At 54.3% G+C, this 13321-nt stretch overlaps 1 protein-coding gene across 6 annotated transcripts in view; it reads right to left on the bottom strand.

Annotated features, from left to right (window-relative positions):
- Positions 1 to 7253, bottom strand: part of PDGFRA (platelet derived growth factor receptor alpha) — a 46241-nt gene extending 38988 nt beyond the window's left edge. For 2 of the 6 annotated variants that reach the window (XR_007125326.1, XM_047719275.1), the window contains exon 1: positions 3691 to 3859. The gene's annotated coding sequence lies outside the window, so the exon portion shown is untranslated. Of the gene's footprint in view, positions 1 to 754; positions 956 to 2505; positions 2630 to 3690; positions 3860 to 7234 lie in introns of those variants that run through there. The other 4 variants (XM_047719279.1, XM_047719281.1, XM_047719276.1 and 1 more) reach the window with 4 other exon arrangements.
- Between the last annotated feature and the right edge of the window lie 6068 nt (positions 7254 to 13321).

Raw genomic sequence — 13321 nt, 5'->3', positions numbered from 1 at the left:
CTTCGCCGGGGAGGTTCCGCACGGTCCCGCCTCCTGCCCCGCTGCCGCACACGAACCCGCGCCGGCCGCTTCCCTCCCCGCCGCCCCCACGCCCTCGGCGGCTCTGTCACGCCGGGGCTGGCGGGTGACGACCACCCGCTCGGTCGGAGCTGAGCGGTCCCTACCGGCGCACTCCCGGCCTCAGAGCGGCGAGACCGCGGCGCCCGGAGCACGACGCTGGGCGTTTGCATTGTTTTCGGCGGAGACCTGAGAGGGGGCCGGGAGGGGTGGAGGGAGAGCGGCGGGGGTTAGGGTTACAGCCGCGCGCCAGCGCCTCCTATGGGCCCGAGGAGCCGCACGGTCGCCGGCAACCACATGGCAGAGGAGGCCGCGGGGCGCTGAGACTGCGACCCCTCCTCGTCTTTAAAGAACCGAACCTTCCCCCTGCCACACACACCCCCCCCCCCCCGTGGTCGCTTCTGTCCCCGCTGCCCAGTACACTCTCGCGCCCGCGAGCGCCCTCGCTTCCCTTTCTCCGGGAAGGGGAGGACTGCCGTTGGCTGGGAGGGGAGCGCCCCAAACCCGAGGTCCTCTTTAGCTACTCCAACCTATTTTCCAACAGATTCCCGGCTCTCTCCCGGAATTAAAATTCCGTTTTAAACAAAGGAATCGCCGCAGAGCCACTTCAGAAGAAGACATGCGGCGGCAGAGCCCGGACCAGGGCGCAGCAGAGAAAAGCAATTTGCCCGGAGCCTGCATCCCGCGCGGGACCTACCCCCTCGCGCCCCGACGGCTGATGCTGCTCGAGGGCCTCTCGAAGCCAGACTCAAGGAACGCTGAGAGCCGCACCTTTCCGTCACCGACCAGGCTTTAGCTTCTCCCCCAGAACTGCCACTCGTCCATCAGCAACACGCAGCCCTGTCGCAGCTCCCCGGAGGCCAGAGGGAGTCCCACCCGCTGGAGTCTGCAGGAAGGCGCTGGCCACCACGTCTGCAGGACGCGTCCAGGCGCTGCGCGCCGCCCACGGCCGGTCCCCAGGAGGCACAAAACGGACCCGCCTCGGCGCCAGACGAGTTTGCAGCTGGAAAGCCCGGCCCGTTGCCCCTCCCCCTGCACCCCTCCCCAGTCCGCGCCCCAGGAAGAAAGCGACCTGGGGCCGGGAGCCGGGGTTCTGCTTCGAGTTGCTCTCGGTCCACAAGGACTGGTGCAAGGCCCGAAGGTCAGCTACCCACTCCTTCGCGGCCCCTCCCCCAGCCCCAGCCCCAGCCCCACCCCCCCATCCTCCACCCCCGCTGTGGGGACTCACCCAAGCCACACTTGGGTCAAACCAAAAACAACACTGTGTAAGAGACTCGAAGCCGGGACTGACCAGGGTGTCAAAACGGGGATGGACGGGCTCTCGCCTGTCGGGGAGCGGAGGAAGGACCCCTTTATCATAGGAGAGTGTAAAGAAGGAAACCAAGGAGGAGGAAACCAAAAGGAAAAGAAAATTGGGAAGGGATGCAAAGCAGAAGCGCCAGGGTCCGAGTGTGTCAGAGGCGGGTGAAGGGTGGGAGATGTTAAAGCCGGAGCCACCAGGGCTGCGGCTGAGGCGGCAAGCCCGGAGTGGCTCTCCCTGCCCTCCAGCAGCCCGGACGCTCGCTGGGCTGAGGAGTGCTAGTCCCGTGAGCTGTGCGGCTGACTGTCCTGTCCGTGTGCTCTGGATATCTCCCTGCCCTAAAAAGCTGCCTAGTTCTGGTCGCGAGCGATTGCGGCGAGACGAGTCGGTCCAAAACGTTGAGCAATTCGGCTGCGGAGCCAAAAATCCATTTCCCACACGGCGCAGCCCGGGGCTTTTCCAGGCAGCTGGGCCGGGCTCGGGGCAGTCCGGACCTGATAAAGGCCATCCACACTCCCTCTCCAGCCCGGGTTTGCCTCTCACCCTGGCAGATGGAGTGGGTGGCAAGTTCTTCCAAGCACTCGTTCCGCAATCCTGAGGTCTTAGCAGGGCTAGGGAAGCAGAGAGAGGGACGGGCGCTCTGGCTGCTGGCAAGACGCGCAGCCAACAGACAGACGGCCCAGCACTTCTTCCCGTCGGAGACGTTTGGCCAGGACGCTGGCAGCACTGGCAACACCTGGCCAGGCGGCCCGGTTCCCGGCCCCCGGGGCAGTGGTACTCGGGCCCCTCTGGCTCTGAGCGGGCTGCGACCCTTTCCGAACAGAACCGCTGATCCCAGTTGTTTCCGAGCCAAACCGACGCCGCCCGTTTCCCCGGCACAACCGGGAGAAGTTAATATCACAGGTAAAAGCCGACTTCCACGGGGATAGACGAGGAGGAAGGAGGGGCGCGAGGAGAGGGCTCCGAAGCAGGCAAGGAGGCCAGAGCAAAGAGTGAAATCGGGGCACTGGAGAGGCTGAAGCAGCGCAGGGCGAGTGCAGGCGGCGAGTGCCACGCGAGGAAAGGGACACGCAAAGAGGGGGGCGGTCTTGAACTCAGGTGCCCGGAGGAAGGTGACGAGGCCGGTTCGCCTACCATCTTTCTCTTACCTGGGAACCAAGTTTTTCCGTTCCGAGTCTTCCCTAACTTCCCCTAAGAAAAATTCTGCACTTTTCCGGCGATCCTCCTCCTTTCCTTCCTGTGACCGGGACTGGGCAGCAGTAGAATCCCAGGCTTTGCAAATAAAAAATTAAAAGAAAAAAAAAAAGATTCCACCGAAGATAGGGGACGCGCGGAGACGAGTGGGGGTGGGGACCACAGCGCACAATGAGGGCCCCTTGGAGCGCAGTACGAAATTCCTCAAACCCACTTACTGGAATGCGAGGCGACGACGACTTCTTCACTCGGGGCCAAATGTGTTTGTCATTACTCCAGACCGCCTGCCCGCCCGCGCCCCCGCACTCGGGCGCGCAACCCCAGCGCACTGCGGGACTGGCGCCCGCTCTCCCTCACACTTCACTGATCCCGCAAACGGCTGGGGAGCCCCCCCAAACCCTCGCCCCCGTCTGCGCCCCCTCTGCTCGTCTTGCAGCCGCCCCGGTTGTGCTGTGTCTGGCCCCGGCTCGCACCCCGCGCTCTGCGCCGTCCAGTAATTACGCGCCCTCGGCCGGCGCCATGTGCCCCCGGCTGGCACCGGAGGTCCGGCCCCCTCCAGCCGAGCCCTTCACGCCTCCGCCCCTCGCAACCCCTTCCGCGCCCCACTCGGCGCTCTTCTCCCTCCGCCTCCCCCAGCCCTCCAGCCGCGCTCCACGCCACCCGCTGCAGCGCTGTCCCGCCAAACCGCGGGCGAGGAATGAAAATACTCATTAAAAACCTGTCGCCTTCCAGGACCTACTGCCAAGAAGAGGGCAAACACCTCTGCCCCCACTCCCAGCATTACTTGGTGCTCGTCCCAGTATACACGAATACCACCCCCAACCCCAAAAGAAACCTCAAAAATGTAAGCCTAAACAATTTCGTTGGGAGGCTATAGAGTTGTTAGAAAAACACTGCTTTTAAAAATAGGTCTGGAAAATGTGTTTTTTTTTCAAATCCCTAGACCTTCTAGCTCTTGGTAATCTTTCCTCCAAGTGAAGTTTATTAAACATAAATGACTCTCAGGACACATAGCTGGAATTCAACTTTTTTTTCCTCATCGCCCAAAGTTTGAGTGAAGTTTCTTCTCTTTGAGCCCAAAGGGCCTGATAAGGAACTTCTCTTAGAGACAAAAATCATTTTTTTTTCTCCTTTCTTACCTTCTCCTCCTATGTCAATTCGTAATGAAAATCCTACATATGGAGTTAAAAGTGTCCACGGTTTTCAGTCCTCTCCTGGAGTCCCCTCCTCTGTTTTTCTCCCTCTAGCTCCAACTGTAATGGGCTCAAAAACCGCGTTTTGTAATTGATTCAATGTTATAGTCCATCCTTCTAAAACTAATCATTTGCTCTTAGTAAAGAGCTGTCAGGAAATGAAGCTCCCCCCCCCCCTTGGCCTCTTCAAAATAAAAGTTTCTCTCGAACTCCGTGCGCTCTGAATCTCCACGCAGCCAGATCGCGCCTTCGCTTTTTGCTCTTACGCAATCAGGGGGTCCAGTCCCAACCCCCAGACTTCGACAACAACTGGGGGGCGGGGAGCAGACCAGATGGGGTGGGGGTGGTGGAAGGGGGAGGTGTTGATATTCTGCCGGGAAAGAGGTTCGTGAAAATACAAACTGCCCTTCATTTCCAGAATGAGTTCGCCTCGTGGTTTAGGGGGTTATTTTCCTACGCTGCTATGTTGCTCTGCATGCTCTTTGAGAAAAAGAAAAAGAACTTGTGAAATTTCACTTAATACCCAGAAAGAGTATACATCTGGAGTGGAGAACGTCCCTTCTGTAGAAATTTTTAGCCCAGCTAGACAGGGGGCTTCCCGGAGAGGTCTCCAACCGGTTGCGTCTTTACAACTTGGGGTCTTTTAGGGAAAGTGCGGGGTAGTTGCTAATCCCTTAATGTGATTAGGCAAACTCTTGAGTCCCATATGAAGATGATGGTCTTTGTTTTTGGTTTTGTTTTGTTTTGCTTTGAAAACGGGTTTGAAAGAAGGTACAAAGAACCGAGGGTCTGCGTAGGTTTGGAACGTTCGCCAAGAGAATGACCTTTACTCCCTCGGAGCCACTTATCTTGTAGTGTCTTTGTTTTCGGGGTAATCTGGGCGAGGTTGCCCTGGCTTCTATCACTCACACAAAAAGGCTCAGGGTTGGGCGTTTGAGGAATCGTCCACAACAAATCTGCCACCTCCTCGTTCAGGGGAGGTTTGCCTCCCCGTGCTCCCTCCCGCCGCAAGGGACGGAGCTTACCGATGCCCTGGGGTTGAGCAGAGCCCCAAATCCTATCCCCAAGTTCGAGGCAAGAGACTGTACGGGGAGAGAACGATTCTGCTCGCGAAGGAAAGGGGGCGCTCACGCTCCAGGAACCAGACCAGGCGAAGTTGGGCTTCCAAGAGATGGAGGGGGAGGGGAGCGCATTCACCTTCCCCGCCTTCTCTTAATTTTGAGTTCTGTTGGATGGAAGGGGTCATTTTTTACCTCCATCCCCCCCCCCACACACACACACACACTCTCAGAAGGGTTTCAACGTCCAGGTTGAGCCTGGAACGTCGGACAGTCATCAACCTCCTTCCTCAGGAGAGCGGACAAGAAGAGCCGGCAGGAGAGGGTCACAGAAAGGTGTGGGGTCCTGTACTGCTCTGGGATGGGCTCCTGGGGTGTCAGGCTCGGGAAGACGCCTGGGGCTGGGCTAGGGGCCCCATTCCCCCAGCTCTTCAGCGCGCCCGCCTCTCGTGCATCTTCAGTTCGGGTGACTGCACTGCTCACTATTACTTCCACATGTTCCTTCAGGAAATCATTGAAGGCAAATATATGAACAGCCCCTTGTTCGGAATGCTAACAGGATACCGTAATGTTTGTAGATAATGAACCGGGAGGCATGACCCCCCCCCCAAAAGAAATTATAGTGCGGAATAATAGGAAAAGGTGGGTGCTGGCTTTCAGGCTATTAATAAAAACAACTTGAGATCTAAGTTTTTGTATCAAATACCCTAAAAAGTAGGAAGCAAGGTAGGCAGCCTACCCAGGAAGGCCTGCTTTGCTCTGGGAAACTGCCTGCCCGTCGCGCCGGGGTCTCCCGAACCCTGGGCTCCCAGCCCACAAACGGTAACTTCACAGTTCATTTCAGAGATGCTTAAAGGGGGCCCGAAAAGCAGGCTGGGCGGGGACGTCTTCGGGTCGTAACTCCTCGCGAGTTTGAAGCATGGAGAATGGATGAGCCAGCGAGCACCCAGTTGTCCTTCTGGTAGTAATTACCTGCCTAATTTGAATGATGCCTTTGTTATGATCATTAACAAACATTTGCTAAAGGTTTCCATGTGTTACATTCCAGAAGGTTTAAAGGACTGGGATGCTGACTCCCGGGATAGCGCACCGGTGGGGGGTGGCGCAGGGAAGCAAATGGTTGGGGGGCGGGGGGAGGTGATTTCGGCGAGTCTGGGCCGAGCGAAGATGGAGAGGTCAACATCTGCGTCCCCGGCAAAAGCAAAATAAACCCAGTGGTCGGGAGCAACTTCGGGCCTGCAGGCCCTCGAAAAGAGGCGGTTGGTGCCTTAAAACCATCCCAGCCCCCGCAGCCACCATCCACCCGCGCCTCCCACGGCTCATAGGCGGGTTTGAATCTTGCCGTTCTCCCTCCGCTGCGGGTCCGAGCCTCGGGACTGGACCGGTCTGCCGCGTAGTCAGCCCGGGAGCCGGCGGGGCGGGTGGGAGGAATGGAAGCGGGGGAAGCGAGCCGCTCTCTTCCCTTGTTGTTCTAAGATCTTTCCAGATTGCTCCCTGGGCGCCCGGGGTCCTGGGTGGTCCTGGAGCCGCCGCGGGCAAAAAGTGCCGCTGGCCAAGGCGGACTGCGAGGTCCTTTCTCCTCTCCCCGGGCTTCGGCCCCTGGCACCGCGGGGGACCAGGCCACCCGGTGCGCGCCGAGGGGTGACTTTCGCCGACGTGGGCAGCTGTGCGAAGGTCCCAGCCCAAACCGGGTTTTTATTTTTAACCTCTTGTGTTTTTCCCTTGAGGAATCATCATGAGGTTAAAAATGAGTCTTTTCTCCCCAAACCGCGAGTCGGGGGGTTGGGGGGGGGTGCTGCGGCCCTCTGGGAAGGAGGCCTAACTCCAGAATTGATCTGGGCCGAGAAGTTGGGGAAAGTCGCAGGGAGCACGGCCGTTCTGGCGTGGCCTCGCTCGTCCAGGCCCGGAGGCGACACGACATTGGGTGCAAGGGTAGAAAAGAGATGTGTAGAGCCAACCATCAAAAAGAGGGCCTTACGAACTTCGCACAACCAAAACAAAATGGTCCCTGAAAGCAAAACAAAATCTCCCCCTCCCTGCTCCCGGGCTCGAGCCTGCGGCCCCCCACTCCTCCGTAACCCCGGCCCCAGCTCTGGGAGGCGCACCTTTGGCTCTCGTGGGCGTTCCCCGCTGAGCTGGGGTTTTGTTTCCTCGCTCTACTCCCCTGCTCTACGGCTCCGCCCCCAATTCTGGCTTCCTTCGAGAATTCAGAAGGTCCTTTTGCTTTAGAAGACTTGGGTTGTAGCAGTTCTCCAAGCCGTTCGTTGTGCAAATCACAGTTTAAAAAACTTGTGATCCCCCCTCCCCAAAATGAAATTGATGGAATGGGGCGCATTTCTAGGTTCGCAATTTGAAAATGCAAACCGTTTGGCGGTTTGCAGAAGAAAACGGCGCTAACCACCCCTTCCTCCCTCCACCCCTTCGCTACTTGCCTGCGCCTGGAAGAGCCGCCTCCCTGGCCCCGCAAAGGGACCTTCCTAGGGAAGGCTCCGACGAGGCGTGTGGATGTGGCGCACAGATGTGGGGTCCCCGCGGGGAGAGGGAGGGAGAGCGGCGAGGACTCCGCCCTTGCCTCCTGGGTCTGCACTGGCCGGCGGAGGCTTGGAAGCTGGCTCTGAGCCTCTTTGCATGCTCAGTATGCAGAGAGGCTCAACTTTTGAAAAAGAGGAAGAGCTCTCCAGGAGGGTCCAGACCAGCATGTGTAACTTGGGGGTTGGAGTTGTCTGTCCAGGGGTTCCCGCACATCTCCTCTCCTTGGCGGTTACTGTTTGGCTAAAGGTGCAGCGTCTCTTTTGGGTTCCTTGGGTCTTTCTGTCCAGAGATTTGGGTCTAGGAAGAAGCAGATAGCAGTTCCCTGTGGGCAGGCGACCAGCTTCAAATGCTCCTAAGGTCCCTAACCGTGCTGCCTGCTTACAGACCGCCCAGACGTCCGGAGACCCGGAGGTCTGTTTTGTGGCCCGGCCCAGCCCAGGTGGGCCTACACGCTTCCGAGTTGAGAAAGGCGCGGTAGGACTGAACCCTTTCTAAATCTGGATCTTAGGGCACCCTTTTCCTAGGGAGAGAGCCCCACTTCCTCGATCTCAGGGCCCTTGAGGGCCTCCCCCCCCCCCCCCATTTCCTTCTCTTTAGGATTTAGCTTTTAGTTACTTTTAATTTGAAAACCTACGTGAGGGGAGGGAGAGGGAACGAAGAGTTGGGAGGTCTGCTCCTTATTACGGGCCTGAGCGGCCCCTTTCCAACACACAGCTGTGGCTCGGGGAGGGCTGGGAGGGCTGGCTGTGCTTAGGTCAGCCTGACTGAAGAAAGGGCCTTGTCCTCGGCAAGTCCCAGGAGTACAGCAAGGCTCTGTGATGTTTAAAAAAAAAAAAATCCAGCAGAGGCGTTGTGAAGCGGAAAGCCACTGGGACCTGCGTCCCACAATTACATTAAGTATAGTACCTACGTTTGAAAATGGGCCCCATTATTTAATCAGGGTATTATTTAATCCCCAAGGCAACCCTGTGGCTTGTGCATGATTGCCCCCATGAGCAAACAAAGTCAGAGGAGTTAAGCAATTTGCATAGAGCAGTGCCTCAATCTGCCTACCCCGGTCCTGGCTCCAGGTATGGTGTCATCTGGTCAAGACAGGTGATGGTTCCGAGCCTCCATTTCCCTGTGTACGTGAATGGGCACACTGTCTGCCTTAAGTCCCTGCACCATTGTGAAGATCAAGTGAAATGAGGTCTGTGTGGCTCAGTGGGTTAAGCATCTGCCTTCGGCTCAGGTCCTGATCTCAGGGTCCTGGGATCCAGCCCTGCATGGGGCTCTCTGCTCAGTAGGGAGCCTGCTTCCCCCTCTCTCTCTGCCTGCCTCTCTGCCTACTTGTGATACCTCTGTCAAATAAGTAAAATCTTTTTTTAAAAAAAGTGAGATGAGGTCTGTGAAGCCCAGCGAAAAGCTAAATAAAGATCCTTCTCTCGCTTCTTCAGGCTTTTCCACCACGTCATCACTGCCAGTTCCCTTGGATCGGCCTCAAGAGATGGGGGAAAGCCAGTCCAGTTTTCTATTTCATATTCTCAATCAAGGATGGGTGGGGATGTCATGAGTCTCAGCTGTCACTACTCAGAGTCTCAGGCTCTCCTAAGAAAATGAGCCCGAGGGCACCGGGGTGGCTCAGTCGTTAAACTTCTGCCTTCCGCTCAGGTCAGGATCTCAACATCCTGGGACTGAGCCCCATATAGGGCTCCCTGCTCAGCAGGGAGCCTGCTTCTCCTTCTCCAGCTCCCCTGTGCTTGTGTTTCCTCTCTCACTCTCTCTCTGTGTCATAAATAAATACAATCCTTAAAGAAAGAAAGAGGGAGCCCTTTTCTTCTGGCTGCTTCTTCAGCAGCCAGAAGAAAATGAGCCGGGAGGCGAGAGGGCTAGAGGAGACAGAGCGAGGAAGGATAAAGAGAGGAACTGAAAATGAGAAGCCGGCCTGGCCTACCAGCCAGAGGGGCTGCAGGAAAGCCAGGAAGAAGGAAGGGTGGGGGAACTCGGTGCAGAGAATTTGGGGTAAGGATCAGTGAGGGAACCCCTTGGCTGTCTTGTGGGGCTGTGCACCAGACGCCCTGACTTTGACAGGATGCACCCGCTGGGGCAAGATATCCCCAAGCATGCACCTCAAGCATGGCTCTCCTCCCCCACTAGACTCCTCCTCCCCTTAACCTTGATTTTGGAAGAGTTTCTTTTTCCATTTTTTTAACCCATCAAAAACTCATGGTATGTGCCAGCCAGAGTTTCTTCTCAGCTTTGGAGAGTCCATTCATTGAGTCAAGAAACACTTACTGAGCATCTGCCTTGTGTCTTGGCTCTAGGTTAGGCATTAGTGATACGGTAGTAAGCAGAATGAATATATGGTCCTTGCCTCAGGAAGTTGCTAGAATATTCTTGTCTGGCCACCAAAGTTTCCCCCTTTGCAACCTCACTGCTGAGTCTTAAGAGAGCACCCATTGGGACAACATTCACTGCTTTGTGAGACTCTTATGAAGATGGCCAGAGAAGGCAGACCAGGCACCGTCTTGAATCACTGGCCACACAACCTTCCCAAACTCTCCAGAATGTTTACAACTGAGATCTCCAGCCTGGGCTGGGAGAAACTCCAATTCAATACCATATATACATACGGCCCCACCTGCAGAGAGTTTGTAGACTGGTTGAACAATCAGTCAGTGAAACATACAGCTGCACTACAGCGCTGTACTCAAATTTTAGAGGAGCGCCACGACAGGAAGCACGTAGAAGGAGCCTAGCCCAACCTGGGGACCAGAGGGGCAAGAGACATCTTCTCCTTGAACCTAAGAGCAATAACAGTCTAGCTGGAGAGGAATCTCTTGTGCAGAGACTTGGAAGTGAGAGAGAGCACAAGGTCATCCCAAGAAGTGAAAAAAAAAATTGGAATGGCTGGAACTTGGAAAAGGACCAGATGGAGACGAGCGAGAAGGAGGCCTAATCATGGGGCCTTCGGGCCCTGTAGAATCTGGTCTTAATTCTAGGGAAGTACTAGAATTGGTTTAAGGAAGGACAAGACTGGAGCAGAGCTGATTTTTAGGCTAGATCAGACTAAAGGATGCCTGGAGGCAGGGAGGCCACCACTGTAATCTGGCAGAAGAGGATGCTTTCCTGGCCCCAGGGTTCCAGGCAGAGGGTTTGGAGAAAGTGAATCTGAAAGGGGAAAGTAGGACGCACCCTTCCTGCCTGAATGTGAGCCCTGGGGGAGAGTGGAGGCTTAGCGGGTGCTGTTCCTCAGTTGGGGAACAAAAGGAACACAAATTTGGGAAGGAAAATGATGTGCCCACTGTTAAACATGGTACATTTGAAAAAGCTCTGGAAGGCAAGAGTCAAAAGAGGAGAAAATCCAGAACAGGATTGCCGGGTAACTCCAGCATTTTCTGGTGGGCAGAACAGAATTGCCGGTAACTCCAGCATTCCCTGGTGGGCAGAGAAGAGGCTACGGAAGGACCTCCAGGAATCCTCTGTATCTCCTGAATATTCAGTTGTCATCCCTGATCCCCGATACAATACAGGGGATTGTATGGGAGTTGGTTGAATTTAAAGAGCCGTCTACACGTATGTAAGTTCAGTATTATAAATTCTGGTCTGACACATCTGGTAGTTCTGTATCGCGGGAACTTGAATTATTAGACAGCTGGCAATACTAGATTATGGTTTCTGTCAGTCATACTCTTAAAAATATATTTGCATTCAGATTTGGATTCAAATCACCCAAAGACCCAAATGGGGTTGAAGCGTGATCCTTGTCCTAAGGACATTCAAGTTCTAGCTCTATCCCTCACCCCCAGCCCTCACCATGCACGGGAAAGATTGAGGCAGAGCTTACTCTCAGGGACCAAAAGAAAAATATGATTTCAGTGACAAAGATTGCGTATTGTCCCCTAGTAATCATTCTCCCTTCCTTCTCCATAACTGAGCCTCTGATTGTTTTGCTTCCTGGGACAAAGCCTTTTTTTCATGTCTCTCTTACAGCTAGATGTAGCCATGAAGAAAAGTTTAGGCCAATGGGATATAAGCAGAATTTTGGGGTGCAACTGCGGACAAGTGTCCCTAATGGTAAAGGGGACATCTTTCCCAATCTGGTCTTTTTGCTGAATGGAAAGCAGATGTATGACTGGCCCTTCAGCAGCCATCTTAGACTATGAGGCAACCTTGAAAAGTGGAAACCACGCACTACAACCCAATAAATGGAAGGTCCCTGACCTGGGAAGCTTCAAACACACCCTCAGAGATTACCCATTATCTTCTTGAAGATGTAGGGAAAACAAAACTATCTCATTAAGCCTTTTATGTTGAGTGTTTCTATTACTGGCAGCTTGGCTTGATGCTGACCAACAAAATCAGAAAGCGTTCATTCATTCTATCTACAAACACAATCACCTTCGCCCAAAAATGAAAACTGGGGATAGAAGGGTTGAAACACATACACAGTGGCATGACATCCCCAGTAAGCCTACAAGGCTTGGATGTGTCCCTGGTGACATACATATTCATATTAACAGTATCCCTGGGAATCTAAGCATATGTGTGTGTGTGTGTGTGTGTGTGTGTTTTACATTCAGGCATGCTGCTTATTCAAGTTAATTTGTCTCTGGATAGTAATGGAAAAGGGACTCTGAAAGAGACAAAAGAAAGTACTGATTAGTTCCCTCTCCCCCATCCTTTCACCTGGTCTCCTATTTTCATTCTTCATTGCATTCTTGATCTCACCCTTCATCATATTCCTACAGTCCGCACACTTCTGGCTCTCTCTTGTTGCTGCCTCCGTGTCCTCAGCCTACTCACATTCTTGCAGGGCGCCTGGGTGGCTCAGTGGGTTAAGCCTCTGCCTTCAGCTCAGGTCATGACGTCAGGGTCCTGGGATCCGGCTCTCTGCTCCTCGGGGAGCCTGCTTCCCCCCTCTCTCTCTGCCTGCCTCTCTACTGACTTGGGATCTCTGTCAAATAAATAAATAAAATCTTTTTTAAAATAAAAATAATTAATAATTAATTAATTAAAAAATAAAGCAATCCTGCAGCTAAAGCTTCACAGACTTCAGGCCAGCTTCCACCAGGCCCTAGGTCGAGAGATGCAGGCTCATGCGGCAAGGAGATGCTGATATCTGATTGCTTCAGGAAATCTAATGAGAGCCTGAGTTTCTCCTCTCCCCGCCCTCCATCTATAGCTACGGATGTGCCCTCACCTCTGGGTGCTCAATGGACCCTCCAACTCAGCTATCACTGAGTGTTTAAGCATATACCACTGCTCACAATTGGAGTGAAGCCCTAAAATAAGAAGCAAAATCAGCTTTCCTCTGTGGCCTATCTCCTTAGCATTTCCCCCACTGGATTCTATGGGTCAGCGGACCAATATTATGTGCCAGGCATTGTGCTAGACTCAGGGATGCTGTGGTAGAGAAGCAAACAGGACCTCTGCACTATGGGGCTCAGCTTCTGTGCGGGGGTGGGAAGTGCAGAGAGACAGACGGAAAACAAACCCACACCCTGATTAAATGGCAGAGAGTGACATGCCCCCTCTGTCGTCTGGTCATGCGGGAGGTTACAGCAGGAAGCCAGAGCACTCCAAATCCTCAAGGAATCTTCCCCCAGGAGGTGATATTGAAAGCTACGTGCCATTCTGAGGGAAGTAGCTATATTCTGCTATGATTTTTAAGTCATTCAAAAAGTTAAGTCTCATGAAGAGTATGTGTTTGGGGCATTTGCAAAGACAGCAAAGCTTACGGTCCTGTTTCTGAAAAGGACGGTTTCCAGTGCCCCTAAAGGAACTCTAATTTGCTGATGTTGAATCACAGATGGATTGAACACACTCATCTGAAGAACTGTCCTTGTTCAGAGGAGACACTTGGGTGCCCTAGAGATTGCCTATCATGGAATTTGAATATAACTGAGACTCAGCACAGCTGCCAGATCTGACTCTCCCGTCATCCTTGGGGTGGAGCAGTCTTGGGGAGATAAGAGGAAGGCGTGCTGTCTGTCACGCAGCTCCCA

This window comes from Lutra lutra, chromosome 2 (assembly GCF_902655055.1).
Source record: "Lutra lutra chromosome 2, mLutLut1.2, whole genome shotgun sequence".
NCBI lineage: Eukaryota > Metazoa > Chordata > Mammalia > Carnivora > Mustelidae > Lutra > Lutra lutra.
This window is presented reverse-complemented; position numbering and strand designations above follow the sequence as displayed.